The 19,368-nt window shown below is 39.4% G+C and overlaps 1 protein-coding gene across 1 annotated transcript in view; it reads left to right on the forward strand.

Annotated features, from left to right (window-relative positions):
* cux2b (cut-like homeobox 2b) overlaps positions 1–19,368 on the forward strand; it is a 236,105-nt gene that overhangs the window by 146,933 nt on the left and 69,804 nt on the right. The gene's annotated exons all lie outside the window — the stretch shown is intronic.

The following is a 19,368-nucleotide window of genomic DNA, read 5'->3' on the forward strand; positions in this document are numbered from 1 at the left end:
GCATCCTCCTCCTGAGTCGCTGTAATTGGGTCTCGGAGGATTTGAGCCACTGAAGTGAAGGGGACACGCTGGGTACAGACCAGAGACAAGTCCTGGGACAAAGGGGGACGACTTCAGGGGAGACAGTGGACATCCTTGACGAGTGGAGAGATTTATTTAATTTAGCTCAACTTTGTCAAAGTTCTAAACATTTGTAGTTGTTTAATGTTGTCTTCTGTGTGATTTCAATGGAGAACAGGGAAGAAACATAACCTCCTAGTTCTGTATTTCTTCAGATAATTACTTAATTATTTAGGAATGAATTAAGATAACCCTTTTTTTTTTTTCAGAAATGAACAAATTGTGCTGTGCCTTCTCAGTTTAGGAAGTGGAAAAATATAGTGTAATTGTTCAAAATCAAATAATTAACAAACCTATTATCACTAGGCATGTACGAAGCTGCAACATAGCTCTTCAAACTGGAACGACATTTACTCGACAAAAACCCAAATCTCGCCACGTCAAGATTACTTGAAATAAGAATGTTTCATGGTGATGTGAGTAAATTGACAGCTAAAATTATCTATCAATGGATACTTTTTTGTACTTAATTTTTTTTGTACTATAATATGAAAATACATCTTGCTATAAGATAAGAAAAACAACAGCTTTTTGTAGTTAAAATAAGAAACAAAATCTAACGTTCCTTGAATTTAGAATTGATAGATAATTTTACTTGTTAAGCTGAATCTATTCAATGTAAAATGTTCTTAATTCAAGTAATTTTAGCTTGTAGAAATATTGCTTTTTGCAGTGTAGCACTATTACCTTCTAGAAGTAGTCAGAAGTATCAAAAATCAAGCACCTATCGATATTAGTAGTGTCAAATATCTGATTTTCTATACTAGTAGTACTGATTCATATCTGTTTTTTGAAAACTAGATACTCATTTGAGCAAGTATCAATACTAAAAAGTAGGGGTGTGCAAAAATATTGAAATATCGATATATCGTATCGTTTAATGTGATGATACAGAATTGATATCGTGGACTGTTGTATTGATATATCACCAAGAGTATTTTTTGGTATATTTTACTAAATTATTTTGTTACAGAGCTACAGTTTTGTTGCTTGTTAAGAGGAAGGAAACTCATTTGACATTTTCACGGGTTTGACGATTAAAATGTTTGTGTTTCGTATTAACTTTGCACATGAAGTGGTTTAACAAAGACCTTTAGTATCACAGCCATCATTTAGCCTTTATTTTTTACTGAACCATATCAAGTTGATTAGAAATATATTGCATTGAATCATTTCAAATCGAAAGTTCACTGTATCGAGATATGTATTGTATCGTGGCCTATGTATCGAGGTATGTATCGAATCGCCAACTTGTGAATGATACCCAGGCCTACTAAAAAGTCACATTCACAGGATAGAAATGAACATTTTCTGAATAAATTTAGAATGATCTTGAGCTTCATCAGAACAAGTATAAGAGCACATAGACTAGTGTACGCCCATGGACCACTATGGAACCTACGTGAACGACTGAGGGATTACACACATATAAGGCCACATGGGAATATAAAAGAACGTACTATGATTTAATGGTGAAAATAACATTCTATTATCATTGTGCTGTTGGTGTAGCTCTCCACCCCCTTCCAAGTAGCTCGCCAAGGAATTTCTGAATCATATATATTGCGCTAAATAGCTTAAATTTGATTGATTAAATGTCTATTTCCTTTGTAGATGTATAATTTTGATGCCTAATTTTGTGCACTGATAACTGGACAATGGGTTATGTTTTATAGACATCTAAGTGTACCTCATCTTTGGCTTACCATGGCTCTTATATTTACAAAATTTCTGACAACCACTAAAATGAGGAGCTCTCTGGCAGTTTCATTTTACAAAAAGTAGCTCACAGGAGGATAAAGGCTGGAGACCCCTGGTGTGGAGTATTGGGTCCTTTCCTTAGCATAGAAATTGTTTGTATTTTAGTATTATGACAACACTCTTACCTTCGCACCTTAGTGTGATATGTGACTTTTGTTACAATGTGCTAAAAGACATGTATTTATACTTTCTATTATCGCAAGAGTAAAAAAAAAAAAAAAAAGTGTATGTGCTTGCGTTTGACCAAAAACTGCACGCTCTATATTACATCAAGTGAATATGGGCGGTCACCCTTTTTGCTAAAATATTTATTCAACCCGAGTATATCTAAAAACAGCTGGGGTTGTACGGTACATAAAGATCAGGTGTTGTTTAAATTTTCATGTTCAAATCAAATCAAATCTGCTCGAAATTGGATTTGCGCGACGCTGCGTGAACACACACTTTGAGGTGGACAGCTCCGGTTTTATGTGGATGTCCCTTTGTGGTCACACCGGAAACGCTGATATAAATAAATATTTTGTGAGCAATCTGAAGTTGCCGAGACACCCTCCCTTGCTCCGCCGGGGCCCCGTGCCTTGTGGACATTGGTGTGTGTGTGTGTGAGCGCTATGGTTCGACATGTGAAGGACAAGTGAGTCGTGGTGATGGGCCTGTTTTATTACATTTCATATTGAGACCAATCTCTGTCCATTCACCTGAAGGACAGCCAGTTATTCCCTAACTAAATTATCCGCGCACATTCACACAGAAGGGTGGAGAGGAGGCAGGCACGCAACAATGTCCGCCGCTCGTGTGAGTTTTCAGCTTTATAACCCTCCCCATTCACACACACACAGACACACACACACACATGTCCCAGGTGAGGGGATGTGAGGTGTTAGTGCTGCTGTCATTGAGGTTCTCCTTATTGGACCTCCTGACACACATGGTGGTAAATATACTCTGGTCTATTTTAGATCTAGTTTATATTGAGGAAACAAACACAAACACACAGTGTCAATTTTTTTAGGTATTTTTACATGACAAATTATTGGCAAGACTACACACAAAACTAGAGCGTGACAATAAACTCATATTACAGTATTAGGTGTTTGAGTTTCAGTTTAAAAAGGACTATGCAAGGAAATTTATGTGCAGTATTTGGACTTTTGATAGCTTTTTGTGAAATATGTGATTTTTTTTTTGATTTTTTTCTTTTTACAATGGCTTTAAGAAATTGTAGAAAAAAATCTGCAGTGTACATTCTGATTTCCTGGCCTCCAGGTGCTTTACCTTATCAAGAGTCAAACCAGGTTAAGGTAATTTCAGTTCATTGTCCATTATAGGATCTGTGTGAACTGCAATTACTGAACTTAGATATAGAAAATAACATGATGGAAGTGTAAGTCTGCCTACACTTAACTGATAATGGATAAATGTTGAAGGGTGGTTTTATATACAAGTGCTATGCAGCGAAATATACATGTTATATAAGGAGTGTTAAAATATACCTATGCTGTTTGCTGAAGAAGTAAAATTTAAGTAAAAGTACAGATACCAGAGCAAAAAAAAAATCTAATAAAAGTAAAAGTATCACCTAAAATACAAAAAAGTAAGTACACTCTTAAAATGTACTTAAAGAGTATAACATAAAAGTATTTCATCGCAGATTTTTAGGTCTAATAAAGCTTCAAATGTAGTGATTTTGATACATATTTGTGCTGACTTTTGTTCAAAAGACACTAGGGGTGTAATGGTACACAAAAATCACGGTTTGGTTCATTTTCGGTACATTATGGGAACAAAATGCCAAACCATTCGCTTGTTGTTTATTTGTGTTTTTATTAAACCAACAATTTGTTTTAACATTATGCAAATGGGAAAATAACATAAATGTAAAGTGCTGCTTGGTAATACTAATAAGTTAAATAAAAAATTCAATTCTCAAATAAGCAACAAATGTTTGAAATATTATTTAAAAACAAAAAAAAAATTCCTTGTAGACAGTAAACAAATCTTTTCAAAAAGTAAATCACAGCACTAACAGTTCCAGGATGAAGTTTTACTCATATTTTCATATTTTTGTCCACAAAAACCAGCTTGTCCACGTTGTCTGCAGTAAGTGCAGATCTGCAAGGGAGCAGGGGGATTAAGCTAAGTGACGTACTCCCAACCAAAAAGTTACATAATGCATGTTTAATGTATTGGTATTTTTGGAGTACTATTGTACTGAGATCAATATTGTATTATTATTATTAGTAGTAGTAGCAGTAGAGTAGGTTTGTAGTAGAATTTAAAACCAACTTTGAATGTGACATTTGCAGAGATAAACTCGTGCACTGCTCTGCACCGAAGCAAACATCCCATATCGTACCGTACTGGCACAAATTACGCCACTAACATATAGATAGCTGTTTTTAGCTGTTTTTTATTTGTATAATTTTGTTTGCTCAAAATATGAATGTGTTAAAAATAAACCTTTCTGCCTTTTAAGCAGGTTTCAAATTATAAAAAACACTTTTACTTTTCAGTCCAGTTCAAAAACATAGTGGAGTAGAAATTACAGATACCTAAAATTTGTATTTGTATTTCTGCTTTATTACTTTTATTTTGTTACGTTCCACCACCACTTTAAACCTTTTTTCCCATGGTGTGTGTTTTGTATCTAAGGATCTGTTTACAAGAGAACGCTTGTGGGTAAAAACGACAAAATATTTTTATCGGAAGTGCCTTTCGTTTAGACGGGGACGGTGTTTTTGGGGCTTAAAAACGCAAAAATCTCAAACCACTCTCCAGAGTGGAAAAGTTGAATACACTCCGCTGTAGCGTTTCCGTCTACACTGCCGAAGATGCAAATCTCTGGTCAGATCTGCTCACGTCGCATACGCGTTTACGTCACATACATCGTCTAAATGCAGAATAAAAAGTGTTTTGTGTCTTCTGTTCAGACCATCATCATATAAATCGTAGCCTAAGTTCTAAGTTGATGCGTTGTCTCTTTTCTGTGTTTTGAGGTCTGTCTTTGTGTCGTTTGATCCAGTGTTTGCCTCAGAAAATGAATTCTAAATCAAATGTTTCCCTTCCGTTTTAATCTCACTATGTTAAAGTACCAAGCTCGCAAGGTGATGACTGTAATACATGAAGCTCCATATATATGATCCAGTGTCTGTGCCTGCGGACCACCTGAACTCCTTCCAAATGAGTAAAACGTCTGCCTTTACCCCAGAGCAGAGGCTGGCTGATAGCTTTATTCTTCTCTCCTCTCTAATAAACGTCTTTTGTACAGTCTGCCTCTCCTTTTCTCTCACTCTCTAATGAGCCGGTGCCTGAAATAGCAGAGGGGCTAGCGCTGCACAACTATGACATCCCATGTGAGAAGTCGCCCAAATGGCTAGAGCCGTGCGTCAGGTTTCTTTATTTATAACACCGTACGGGATTGTCCTACACTGGCGAGCATATGGAGGCTTATGTAAGGCAGGCAGGCCCATCTGAAGTCAGGGCCTATATATAAAACGTGCTGAAGGACCGATTTAAAGGTGCACTGCGTAACTTTTCAGGTGGAGGGTCCGCCGAACGCTTTTCTTCATGGAGATGTTATTGTTATTTGTCTGGAATGTTTCGCAGTATGGCATTAAAACCTGTCTATCTTCATGGAAACCAAACCAGACCATGTTACAGGTCAGATCTGCGGAGAGGCAATCCCACTCACAGTCAGAATCCATGTTTTTGTAGCTATTTTTGAGCTATAAAACCACCTGCCATTGAGTAAATGTAAGGCAGAGCTGTTTAATGTCATACTGTGGAACATTCCAGGCAGAGCAAGGACATATCCATAGAAACAAGCAGGTGACGGGCCCCCAACCAAAAAATTACATAATGCACTTTTAATGTATTGGTATTTTTGGACTTATTATTTCACTGAGATCAATATTGTTTTAGGGCACTTGCAGGTAAAAACGACAAAATATTTTATCAGAAGTGCATTTCTTTAACACTGTGACGGCGATTTTGGGGCTTAAAAACACAAAAATCTGAAATCACCCTCCAGAGTGGAAAAGTTGAATATACTCCGCCGTAGCGTTTCCGTTTACACTGCCCAAGGCGCAAAACTCTGGTTAGATCTGCTCACGTCACATACATGTTTACGTCACATACATACAGTACACAGAACACGTAGCCATAGCTGCCTGGCATGCAGACCCAATCAAATTCCACACACTTTTGTGTCATCGTATGCATGCAGATTTCCTCCCGAAAATGCTTGTCTAAACGCAGAATAAAAGTGAAGACGCAACGCCACTTTTGCACCTTCTGTTCAGACGTCATCATATAAATGTAGCTTTAGTACTACTAGAGTAGGTCTCTAGTAGAATTTAAAACCAACTTTGAATGTGACATTTGCAGATACAAAGTCTTTCTATTTTGTATTCCAAGTTCACATGTTTGAAAATGCTAAAATTACATTTTTTGGCTTAACAGAGTTGGTAGCTTTTACTGTGCAATACTTCCTCCTGAAAGTACACTGGCAGAGTCATCAGCATGTCCCCCCCATAGGAAAACCAGACCTCAACACGCTTCCTCTGACTTTACTTTCCACAGATGTGCATGTTAGAAATGGTGATGCAAAATTCCACCTTTTTGCATGTGTTTTAGAATGAATGCTTGTTTCTCCATGTACCCTTTTAAGTTACCACTGCCTAGTTTAGGCCCAGGGTAACTTGGAAAGGCTACAACCACCTGCAATCTGCAATCTAGGGATAGGACAATAAACAATAATAAAAAAAAGGTAGTCAATAGATAATCATCATTTTATCATCAGAATGTGTAGAAAAAAGCAATTTAATATTTGTTTGTATATGGAACTTATTAATTTGTCTGATTCATCAGCCGGATTCACTTCATGGAAACCATTAGAATTCGTTCGCTCAGTGGTAGGTGGGTACTTTTTTTCGTTTAACCAATTACTGCTATTTGTGACGTATGTAATGCGCGGCTAACGGAGCTAACTGGTATATTAAGTTTTTCCCAAATCCCGTAGGAAGAAGGACAATAATGTCATTCCCCTTGATAAAATTCACCAAATATTCTCTTTGTTTAAGCTTTAAATCCTCGATCTCAGGAATCATTGCCAACTGGTGCCCGAACTCGCACTTTTGGGGGTTTTGCAAACCGTCTAGTGTATTCCCATTCCTGACCTAGTCGCTGGAGAGAAATGAAATTGAGTGGAGGCACTAGGTGGTGCCAGCCTGGCTACTTAATTATAGGATTAAAATTATAATTCTTCATAGCTATAACACCTTTTAATAATTATTGTGATATTATTGTTAATCGCAATTATTTTGGCACAAGATTTCAGTATTGTCCCATGCCTATTCAGATCCTGACTCCATTACTTGCCCATGTTAGCGCTCAAACCCCGTAGACACCAGTTCCTAACACAGTGCCAATTGCGTCTGTTTAGATTAGCCCTTGTTCTCTTAAACCAACATGGCGTCTGCCCTGTCACATTGTGTATGAGTGATCTCGCTCTGAGCCGATCATTACCATCACAACATCAGACGGCGGAGGTCATTCAGTGTGCATTACCACCCAGACCTCATTAGTTTTACAGCTTTTACTGCCCTGTTGGCACCGGTGAACAAGAGCTTTAGGCTGGCATCCAACGGGCATGTGGGCCTATACCCCTGTGCCCAGAGTAGTACAAGGGCCTTGGCCAGTCCTGTCAGAGGGCGATGGAGGAGATGTGAGAATCTTTCCAAATTAAGCTTTTTGGGATCATTTAGGCGGCGAGGCTCATGACTGCTGGCATTGTACACACGAGGAGACTCCAGTGATGGCCGGGTCATGGCAGGAAGATGTTTGGAGTGAATTTGAGTCGCTAATCAGTAACTGTTCTATTGGGAAAAACTTTAAGTAATGAGAATGCACCGGAACTGTTCTGAAATAGTTTTTTTGGCAAATTTGAGAAGCACTAATGAAGTGATTTTTGTTTTCGATACTGATATTGATACCTTGGTGCCTTCTGATTTCATATATTAACAGATACCAGCTTTTATTTCCTTAACACACAAAACTGTTTCAAATATGTAATCCAGCTGTTAATTTATGCTTTAAAGGTGCTCTATGTGACTTTTTAGCTGGGGTCTGTCACCTACTTGTCTCTAAGGATATGTCATTGCTTTGCCTGGAATGTTCCACCGCATGACTTTAAACAGGTTTTATAGCTCAAAATCAGACATTCTGGCTGTGAGCAGGGTCACCTCTCCACAGATCTGACCTGTAACTTGGTCTGGTTTGGTCTTGAAAGGTTTAATACCATACTGTGAAACAGAGATGGAACCAAGTCGTTGTTTTGCAAGTCTCATAAATCCAAGTCAAGTCCAAGTCGTCTGCTTGGAGCTTCAAGTCATTTCAATTTTTTAAACCAAAAAAAGTTCTAAATATAGCTTAGATTTTTGGACTTTATATGAATTTTTAAATAAATTGTACTTAAAAAGTCATGGTATATTTATACATGAGTATTTATATAGTTGTAGAAATGCATTTATTTTATTTTTTTTCATTTTTAAATATCTTGACAAGATCTTAGTGTGAATTATTACAGAAAAAAATTCAGATTTAAAAGTACTTAACAACAGTTATTTTGGCATGTAGTCTAAAATTCAGCTCTGCATTTATCAACTGTCATGAGAAAAGTATTTTATAGAAATATATATATTTTTAGAAGAACCATCAAATCTTCTCAAGTCACAGGCCTCAACTCCAAGTCAAGTCCCAAGTCACTAACCTTCAAGTCCAAGTCGAGTCCCAAGTTTTAGTCCATTTTATTAAGTCAAGTCTCAAGTCCTAAAAATAGTGATTCAAGTCTGACTCCAGTCCAAGTCACGACTTGCAAGTCCCACCTCTGCTGTGAAACATTCCAGACAAAGAAATAACACCTCCAGGAAGAAAAGCATTTGATGGACCCTCCACTAGAAAAGTTACACAATACACCTTTAAGGAAATATGGAACATCTTAGTATAAACACGTTTTTACAGTGTTCTTTTTGTTCAATTTTGACCAATAGTCTTATAAATAAATGTAATGGCTCAACTTGGATATTGAACTGATATTCAGTGATACCAGAGACCCACTAGCAGTATCGGTATCGGTGCATTCCTTGGCCAAACCACATGAAGCGTGAAAGGCTTGTCCCATTTTATCGTATTAACTTACATTTTCGGCATTCAGTTACAAGATGGAACAAATCAGTCTATAGTTACGGTGTGGAGCGATTCCCACAAAGTAAGCCTAAATGTTCCTGATTGCACTGGGAATAAACTCATTCTGTCACATTTTTCTCTGCTTTTATCGTTTCCGTGTTTATATCTGTGTATGTGCCTCTACCCTCTGCTCCCTGATGCATTAGCACAGTTCACAGCTGATCCTAACCTTCACCTGCTCCTAATTTTAGCCTCTGAAACCTCGGAAAAGGCCGGCTCTGTAGTGATCCGTCATCGACAGGACTCCGCGTCTGCCGGGAGTGATATCTCGTGGTAAAATATGTATGACATCAAAAAGCCTTAAAGCTTATTACAAATTAATAATGAGTAGTGGGCAGAGAGCGGTGAAAAATAGCTTTCCCCCAATGTCATGTTGAAATGTTTAATTCAACACAGAGACTAAATGTGCGCTGCCTTTAGCCTTCTGTGCTCCCAGGCCCTCGCACAAGCTTGTGTTAAGGGAACAGTCAGGACCACCAGGATTCACAAACTGAATTGACATCTAGATTAGCAGATTTATGTTGAAGTGAATGATCATCGCGTGCAGCCGTGCGCCTCTGTGCGTCTCTAAACTGCATACGGGATTATAAACCAACAGCAAAGCACGTGCCGTATTTTACTGCTATCATCTCCAACTCTCCGCAGACCAAGGAAGCAGTTCTGAAGCTTGTCAAATATGCAGCCCCCTTCACTGTAATGTTTGAAAGCGCTGTGCAAAATGGGTTCTGGTAGTTTTCAGATTCTAGGATGACGATGTCAGAGTCTTTTGTGGAAGATATGGGGACCTATGGACAACTACGAAGGATTTATAAAAACTCTGAAATTTTGAAATCATTTTGGAATAATTATGAATCAGTGTATCATTCGTTCATTCGTTCAATATAAAACCAAAAATAAGAGGAATAAAAACAACAGTTTTCTTCATTATTTGTCTCCAAAACCAAAATGAAAAAACGGATAATGATTTGTTTTTTCAGTTTTCAATTTTGTGTTTAAATGAATAATGGAAAAAACGGATAACATCTGTTTCCCGTTTCCATGACTTAAACTGCGATGCCGGACTTTTGCGCCACATATGGACTGAACGAGGACTAAACAAGGTCCGGGTCCAGACCAGAACTTATAGCCGGACCAGACCAGGACTGAGTCTGGGGCCAGGACCAGGACTGAGACCGAGACTGAGACCGGGACTGAGACTGGGACCAGACCAGAACTGAGAGCAGGACTGATACCAGGAACAGGACCAGGACTGAGACCGGGAACAGACCAGGACTAGACTGGGACTGAAAATGGTTTAGTCCTGGTTCAGTCCTGATTCAGTCCATGCAGCGGAAAAGTCTGGCATTGCACTTTAAGTCACGGAAACGGGAAATGGACATTATCCATTTTTTTCCATTATTCATTTAAACAAAAAATCGAAAACTGAAATAATAAATCGTTATCTGTTTTTTTCATTTTGGTTTTGGAAATGGAGAAAAATAATGAAGAAAACAGTTGTTTTATCATTTTTTATTTATGGTTTCATATTGAAAAACGAATGAACGAATGATACATGGATTAATTTGGCATATTTGTTTTTGTAGTAGTTTTTTGGGAAGTAATATCAAGATATATAATATATATTGATATTATTGTAATATATAATATATAATATATATATATATATATATTATATAAATATATTATTGTATATGGAGATACAGCAAAATATATTGCGATATAATTTTTGCTCCATATCACCCAGCCCTAGTGTCTGCTACATTTATTCAATTACAGGTGGTTTTAGAGCTCAGAAATACCTAGAACAGGCGTTCTGACTGTAAAGGGGGTTGCCTCTCCACAGATCTGACCTGTAACTTGTTCTGGTTTGGACTCCATGAAGATAGATAGTTTTAATACCATATAAGAAACTCTCCATGGAGAAAAGCATTTGACAAACCCTCCACCAGAAAAGTTACAATATGCACTTTTAAATTAGTATAAGGTAGTTTTGTTTTGTATTGTATTTAACTAATAACACCAATCACCAATTTGAAACTAAATCACTTGAATTTTAACATTTTTTGTTCATATAGTTTCAGATATTTGAGGGATATTCTTCCAAAATAACAGATACGTTTTGCTTTTCAAATCAAGTCTAAACAAATCACTCAGTCATGGCACACTGAAACATTTTGCAGTGGAAAATAAGCATGCATTTAGCCATTTTCCTTTCTGGCGTCTGTATATTTTGAACACGCCTGTAACGCTATAGCTGCCATTAGCTCTGAGAGGAAGGGGGGTGGGGGGTGAATTTGCCCGGCGACTACCTGAAACATCAACAGTCATTAATTATGTAAAAGTGCCGCTCCTGTTGGACTCAAGTGTAGTCTTTAGTGAGTCCCAGTGCCTCCAGGCGAGCGGGGATTATCACATACGGCAGATAACCCCCTGTGCCAACTCCTAACTACAGTCGTACACTATAGGACACTTAAAGGCGCACTGTTACCTGACTGTGTCCATGGAAATGTACCACAGTATGGCATTAAACCTGTTTATTATTTAATTGTAGGTGTTTTTTTACAACAGAATAATGCATTAAATGCATTATATATAGTCTAGCGACCCAACTCTCCACAAATTGGACTTGTAAATTAGCTCTGTACATCTCTGCAAGTTTAATATCATAGTGTGAAAAATTCTAGGGAAAGCGACAACATCTCCATGGTGACGGACCCTCCATCCGGAAAGTTACACAGCGCACCTCTAACCCTGAATATGGCCTTAAAGGAATGTTTGTCTCAATTGTTCAGTATAAAAGCTGGTCCAAGATTGTATTTGCGGTACGTTGGTTCTGTTATAAAGTATTGATATTAGAAAGAAGTTTTGAGTTGTAGTTATAATGTTAAACTACACATTTTTTTTATATTTTTCCGAGAAAGTTGGTCCCAAAAATGTGAAAAAAATAAATAAATAAATTGACAATAAGTACAAGATTATACCACAAGGTTCTATTAAAGACTGAAAAAAAATGATGTCATTGTGCAACAGAAATTGTCCTTGTGAAATATTCTGATTGTATACTGCACACAAATACCCCACAGGGAACACATTCATTTTACAGTAGTACTAATGTATGCTTTGTTTATGTAGAACCAACAGTAATCTCCTGCTGTCTGGGGTGCACCTGTCACTTCATCATCCCCCACTCCACCCCCACCCCCACTCTTCTCTCTCTCAACCTTTTCTCCCTCTTCCTCCCTTCCAGTCTCTCTCTTGCTTTTCCTCCCTGTCTCTCGCTCCCTCCCTTCCTCCCTGTTTCTCTCTTTTCCTCCCAGTCTCTCTTTCGCTCCCTCTCCCTCCTCTCTCTCTCTCTCTCTCTCTCCTTTCCAGTCTCTCTCCCTCCCTCCCAATCTCACTGTGTCTCCCTCCCCAGTTCTTCTCTTTCTCTCTCTCTACCTTTCAGTCTATCGCTCTCTCTCTCTCCCTCCCTCTCTGTCTCTCTCTCTCCCCCCAGTTTTTCTCTTTCTCTCTCTATCTCTCTCCTTCCCTTCCTCCCAGTCTCTCTCTCTCTCTCTCTGTCTCCCTTCCAGTCTATCTCTCACTCTCTTCCTCCCTATTTCTCCTTCTCCCTTTGTGTCTCTTTTCTCTCTTTCTCTCCCTCCCAGTCTCTCTCCCTCTCCCTCTCTCGCTCTCCCCTCCTAGTCTCTGCTGTCTCTCTTTCTCCCAGTCTCTCCCTCCCTCCCAGTCTCTCTCTTTTCCCCTCCCAATCATTTCTCTCTCTCTCTCTCTCTCTCTCTCTCTCTCTCTCCCTCTCTCTCCCTCTCTATCTTCCTCTCAACAGTTGTCTTCTTCCGTGTGTCCCCACCACTATGAATGAAATTGGCAGATGTGACAGGATGAATGATACGCTGGGCTTGTCAAGGGCCTTGGTGATAGTGCACTTATTGCTTTGTTGTGATACTGGTAAAAAAGTCCAAGCTCTTAAAGAATTATGTGGCTGGAAATCAAATTACATTTAGCAATCAGGACTGCGGCACATACAGATTCATCATAGAACTGTTGCTCCTTCGTGAACTACTTACATTTTTTACATTTGAATGATTATTTGGTAAAAAAAATATTCCATTGCAGAAAACTGAATATATCATGTTCCATATATTTTTAGCTATTTATTCGATTTGGAATTTGTTTACACCTGTCCCTCTGAAGATGAGCTTCAATTACAATTTTCCTTTAAATGCTGTTTTCCAGTATTTAAAATGTAACCTAAATACTTATGAATCTTCATTCATTAGTTTTTAAAATAAAACCAAAAAATAACTGTTTTCTTCATTATTTGTCTCCAAAACAAAAATGAAAAAATGGATAATGATTCATTTTTTCAGTTTTCGGTTTTGTGTTTAAACGAATAAAGGAAAAAACGGATAACTAATTTCCTGTTTCCGTGACTTAAACTGCAATGCCAAATTTGGACAATATGGACTGAACCAGGACTGAACCAGGGCTGAACCAGGTCCGAGACCAAACCAGAATCAGCCCGGGACTGAAACCAGGACTAGACCAGGACGAGACCAGGACTGAGACCGTGACCAGACCAAGCCTGACCATGATTGAGACCGATACTGAGACTGGGACCAGACCGGGACTGAGACCAGGATTGAGACTGGGACAAGGACTGAAAACAGTTAGTCCGGGTTTATTCGTGGTTTAGTCCTGGTTTAGTCCTGGTTCGGTCCGTATGAGATGCAGAAGTCCAGCATCGCAGTTTAAGTCACAGAAACGGGAAACGGCCATTATCTGTTTTTTCTATTATTCATTTAAACACAAAATCGAAAACTGAAAAAACAAACTGTTATCCATTTTTTCATTTTGGTTTTGGAGACAAATAATGAAGAAAACAGTAGTTTTTTTTTTCATTTTCTTATTTTTGGTTTTATATTGAAAAACGAATGAATGAATGATACACAGATTCTTATGTCTAACTTGTCCCCATTAGATAAAATTAGACCAAATATATAGGCTTTTACATCGAGACACATTATAGTTATTTAATTAGGAATCAATAAAAGAATCATTAAGAAGCAGATCGATAAGGGGAATCGCCAGTGTCATTGATATAAGATCTTATCAATATCCTTCCCTCGTCTTATGCATTTCGTATTAACCCTATTCAAACCACTCTAAAGCATTGTTTAACACTGCTATATTGTTACCCATTGTTTCCACTGTAATAACAAATGTCATAAGCAGCTCTTGTGTACAGATTACCGCAGGATCTTCCCCCCTAACACCGCAATTGACAATTTATCAACCAAATTATGCCCCTAATTTCATCTGCACGTGTCTCTGATCCATCTTGTGAACGGTGAATTTGGTGTACCTCTGTCAGGTTCCTCTCTCCGCACTGTGACGCTCGTTCATCAAGAGCGCGTTGCTTTTTTAGCGGATACGGCGCTGGCATGATGTTCCTCCACGCTGAAACAAAGGAGGCGCTGACACATGTAATTAATTAGCCTATTATGCATTCCACAATGATAATGGCCTCACTGGAAAGTCACCAGCCTCGCGTTGTAAGAGGAGAGAGGGAGCAGAGGGGAGGTGGTCGCCGAGTGTTATCCATCATAGAGGGGATGGCTGTTTCACTACGCCCCCGCTTCCTGTCCGTGTCACGCCGTCTCACCTTGACTAGTGTGGGCAAGGCTGGAGCAACACTGTCAACATGTGGGGCGGGCTGCTTGTGCGCTGGTTGTTATGGCGATCCAGGCTCCAGCGGTCTGCCAGGGTTCTCCACTCCGGGGGCTTTGGCACAGTTTGGCACACTTACCCGTGACATCCCATCTGTTGGAGCTTTGTTCACCTGCGCCTCTATAATGGGGGCACTTTATTTTTATAATTAGCTCTTACCTACACTTCTCCTCTCTTAACTGTGTAGTGCTGTAAATGTAGTCCAGGTGCAATCGTGATGACTTTCAACTCAGCCCTTCGTCTGAGCCCCACGTCCTACAAGATTCAACAAAGTTACAGACTGAAGTTGAATGATTAAAATGCTTTGTTGGTGTAGGCATTTATAAAGTGGATTACAATGTTACTCTTTACTTAATTTACCTTTGGCTCATCTTTAAATTACCAGGAGACCGCTTTCAAGATCCACAGTTGTGTTCATGGTTAACTCAAAACATGGAGTGGGCTTCTTCATGCAGCTTGGTCATAATAACCAAGATCCTGACTCCAGATCTGGAGATGGGTCCCCAGGCACTCCACTGTAGTCACCCACTGCTCCAGACAGGACTTGAGGCACCTTTTGAAGAGTGGAGAGTCAATCAAGTCTACAAATACTACAAACACAATAGTTATGTTAGGGATGGGCATGATTAGCCAACTAATCGATGATTGATCATTAAAAATTTTGTCGATCACATACATTTTTTCATCGACAAACCAAAAGTAGGTTTCTGTGTGTAGAGTAGTATAAGGAGACTGAGGCTGCATCTGACACAAACACTGGAGCTGTGGCCTCACAGTTCCACGTTTCGGCTCTGGCACCTCCTTGGAGATCACTGTACCACTAACTGAGTGCGTTGCTGATGCACATCAGTGTTCCGGGTATGATCAGGTTTTTTGAGTATCCCGGTTTTGTCATGGGGCATGTATACCAGTGTTTCTTAAACTTTTTTCTGGGGACCCATATTTTAAAAGTCACAGACTTTCGCAACCCAAGTCAATAGACATTATTAATAAATCACAACAGTAGCCAAAATAAATAAAGTATCCTACATAAATTGAGTGAAATGACTGTTAAATAAAGAGCTGCGTTAAACCTGCACATGTATGATCTCTGAAAACATGAACCATCTCCAACGTGACACACACACAGAACAGACTCACCATTATCATCAACATCGCTCTGTCACAGAAAGAACACTCATATTCCACTGAGTGGTGTCCTTTTGTCCAACAGAAGATGACCACAATAGTTTATGCAAATTAGCCATGCGGTTTTAAGTTTTGTTTCTGTAAGACATAAACAAATGTGCCAAAGCTGCATTAAACACATTATAATCTGAAACGGGCTGATGTGGCTCTATTGTGGTTATGGTTTATATGTTGTAAAGTTGAGTTTATTATGCAGATTAGTAATAGTCATAATAATTTTAACATAAAAACATTAATGATTACTCGACAATTGATCGTTAATTCTCCTGACGATTGATTAAGATTTTTTTTTTTTTTTTTTTTTTTTTAAATGTACGTCTTTAAATTAGGTTGTCTAGTCCACTTAGACCTGGCCTGAGAATCAAAGATGGGACCTTTTTGTTGTGAGGTAACAGTGATTTCCAAACACCAAACACCACTCGAAACCATGACTCCTATATAATCCTTCCGTAAAATGTAAACATTGAGCTGTATCCCCAGTTCTGGTGCAAACACATTAACTTTACATCTCCATCTTAGCCTCTGCACGCTCCTTCTGTAGCTTAAGTCTTCGCACTTCTCAAGGTTTAGGTCACTGCTTGCATCAAACATCAGCAAAGTGCACTCTCAAAGAATATGACAACTGCAGTCTTTTTGAACTACAAAGAGTTTGACGAAAAAAGATTTGTTTTTTTCCTCCCCTGCTGCCGACCGTCTCCCAGCGCCTCTTGACTTTGACTTTGCTGCGACTTTGGTGCTTTTTTCTTTTGGAGTTTTCCGGGGTACGGTTGCCGCGCCGACGGAGGTTTCACGGGCCCCTGTCGATGGCGTGGGGGGGAGAGCCAGGAGGCGGCGGTGGCGTGGTGAGGCGGCAGGTGCTTTGATGTGGGTTTAATGTGGTGCCATGTTTGGTCTGTCATGCTGAGAGGAGCTAAGCGGACGCCATGGTTACGTCAGACGCGCGCTCTGATCTGTGGAGGGGGGAGCTGTGTACCGGGGACGAGTCATTACGGAAATACTGCAGGTTCTGACTCAGGGTGTCTTGGCTTAAAGGGCTGGTGTATGTTTGTTTACTTGACAAAAGCATGACTGAAATTGAAATGGAGCGGAGGCCTTTATACTGAAGGAAGAGTGTAAAGAATTTGTTGCATAATTATGGTACTGGTGTTTTTGTTTTCTATAGCCTACTAATCTAAACACAATATATTCTCAACATATACTTGAGTCAGTTCCAAGCTTGGGATTTGAGTCACTATTTTTAGGACTTGAGACTTGACTTGATAAAATGGACAAAGACTTGGGGCTCGATTTGGACTTGAAGGTCAGTGACTTGGGACTTGACTCAAACTTGAGGCCTATGACTTGAGAAGCAATGAATTATTTCTGTTTTGACCATAATGATTCACATTAAGATCTTGTCAAGACATTTAAAAAAGAAAAAAATACATTTGTACAACTCTTATATAGTCTATAAATACTCAAAAATAAATATACCATGACTTTTTAAGTACAATTGAATTTAAAATTCATATAAATTGCAAAAATCTAAGATATATTTGGTACTTTGGTTTAAAGACTTGAAATGACTTGAAGCTCAAAGCAGACGACTTGGACCGGACTTATGGGCCTGTGACTCGAGACTTGACTTGGACTTGCCTGTATTTGACTTGGGACTTGACTCAGACTTGAGGTCAAAGACACTAAGACTTGCACTATGACTAAACCATTTTCAGTCCTGGTCTGGTCTCAATCTCAGACTCAGTACTGGTCTCAGTCCCGGTCTGGTTCCGGTCTCAGTCTCAGTCTCAATCATAGTCTGGTCCCAGTCTCAGTTCCAGCCTCAGTCCTGGTCTGGTCCCTGTCTCAGTCCTGATCCTGTTCCTGGTCTCAGTCCTGGTCTCAGTCCTGGTGCTGGCCCCAGACTCGGTCCTGGTCTTAGTTCTGGTCTGGTCCCAGTCTCTGTCCTGGTCCTGGTCTCAGACTCAGTCCCGGTCTGTCCTGATCTCAGCCCTGGTCTGGTTCTGGTCTGGTCCTGGACCTGTTTTTGTCCTGGTTCAGTCCTGGTTCAGTTCGTATGTGGTGCAAAAGTCCAGTATCGCAGTTTAAGTAAAGGGGAAATGTTTTTTCCATTATTCAGTTAAACACAAAAACTGAAAAAACAAATCGTTATCTGTCTTTTCATTTTGGTTTTGGAGACAAATAATGAAGAAAACAGTTGTTTTTCATTTTCTTATTTTTGGTTTTATATTGAAAAACGAATGAACGAATGATACACTGATTAATAGTACTACCTGACTCATAAGAGTTAATCACAAGTTCATAAATTAATCATTTCTTAATCCTCAGATCACCTAGTATAAGATTAGTCCACGTTTAGTGTTTCCGATACACAAACTGCACATAGATTTTTGGACTTTAAACACGGCTACATCAACAAAACTGTCCCACAAACTTTGTTGTTTCCAGCTGTCGCGTAGATGTGTTGAGTTGATTTGAATGCCGGTGCTGCTCTTTCCCCCTCTGTGTCATGAATCACGGGCCCGCTGTCTGTATCCGTCACCACACACGTCCGCTCCAGTCGCAGATAAATGGTACAAAGGAATATTGGTGTGGTCAGCGGCGCCCATTTATTTGGCTGAGACGGCAGCTCTGCAGTGGGCACTGGGGGGCGCGGGCTGGAGCGTTTTGAGCCCCGAGCTTTGACTGACAGGCTGCACTGATTGGAATTGACGCGGGGACGAGATGTGTGTCAGGGCTGTGACTGCTCATCTCTTGGGCATCGGGAGGCGACCACCACCAACCGCGACATCCACAAACGCCCGGGCTCCCGACGAGTGTCAGCAAGATTAAAACAGACTCGGAAACAGCCCCACCACTGTCTACGTCTGACAACTGTTGTGTTATATGGTTTTGTATAGGCAGAGGTGGAGGAAGCACTCAGTTGTGTAAAAGTAACTTCAATATAAATGAGTTGGATCAAGTTATTTATGTATCTTTTAATAATCATCCACCTTCAAGTAAATGAATGAACTGTGAAATGAATGAAATGAACAATCCTACTCGAGCTTCATGCACTGTGGTTAGCACTGTTGGGCAAGTTACTTCAAAACTGTAATGCGTTATTTATTACTTGTTACATGTCATTTGTTACATTACAATATTACTGCATTTAAACTATTAGATTATTACATTACTTTCAAACAAGGGCTAAACCAGGACTAAACCAGGACTAAAAGAGAACTAAACGGGAACTGAACGAGAACTGAACCAGGACTAAACCGGGACTGAACCGAGGACTGAACCAGGAGAACTGAACCAGGACTAAACCGGGTCTAAACCAGGTCAAAC

The sequence above is a fragment of the Boleophthalmus pectinirostris genome, unplaced genomic scaffold (genome assembly GCF_026225935.1).
Source record: "Boleophthalmus pectinirostris isolate CB_2022bp ecotype Guang Dong unplaced genomic scaffold, ASM2622593v1 HiC_scaffold_4, whole genome shotgun sequence".
NCBI classification, from domain to species: Eukaryota; Metazoa; Chordata; class Actinopteri; order Gobiiformes; family Gobiidae; genus Boleophthalmus; species Boleophthalmus pectinirostris.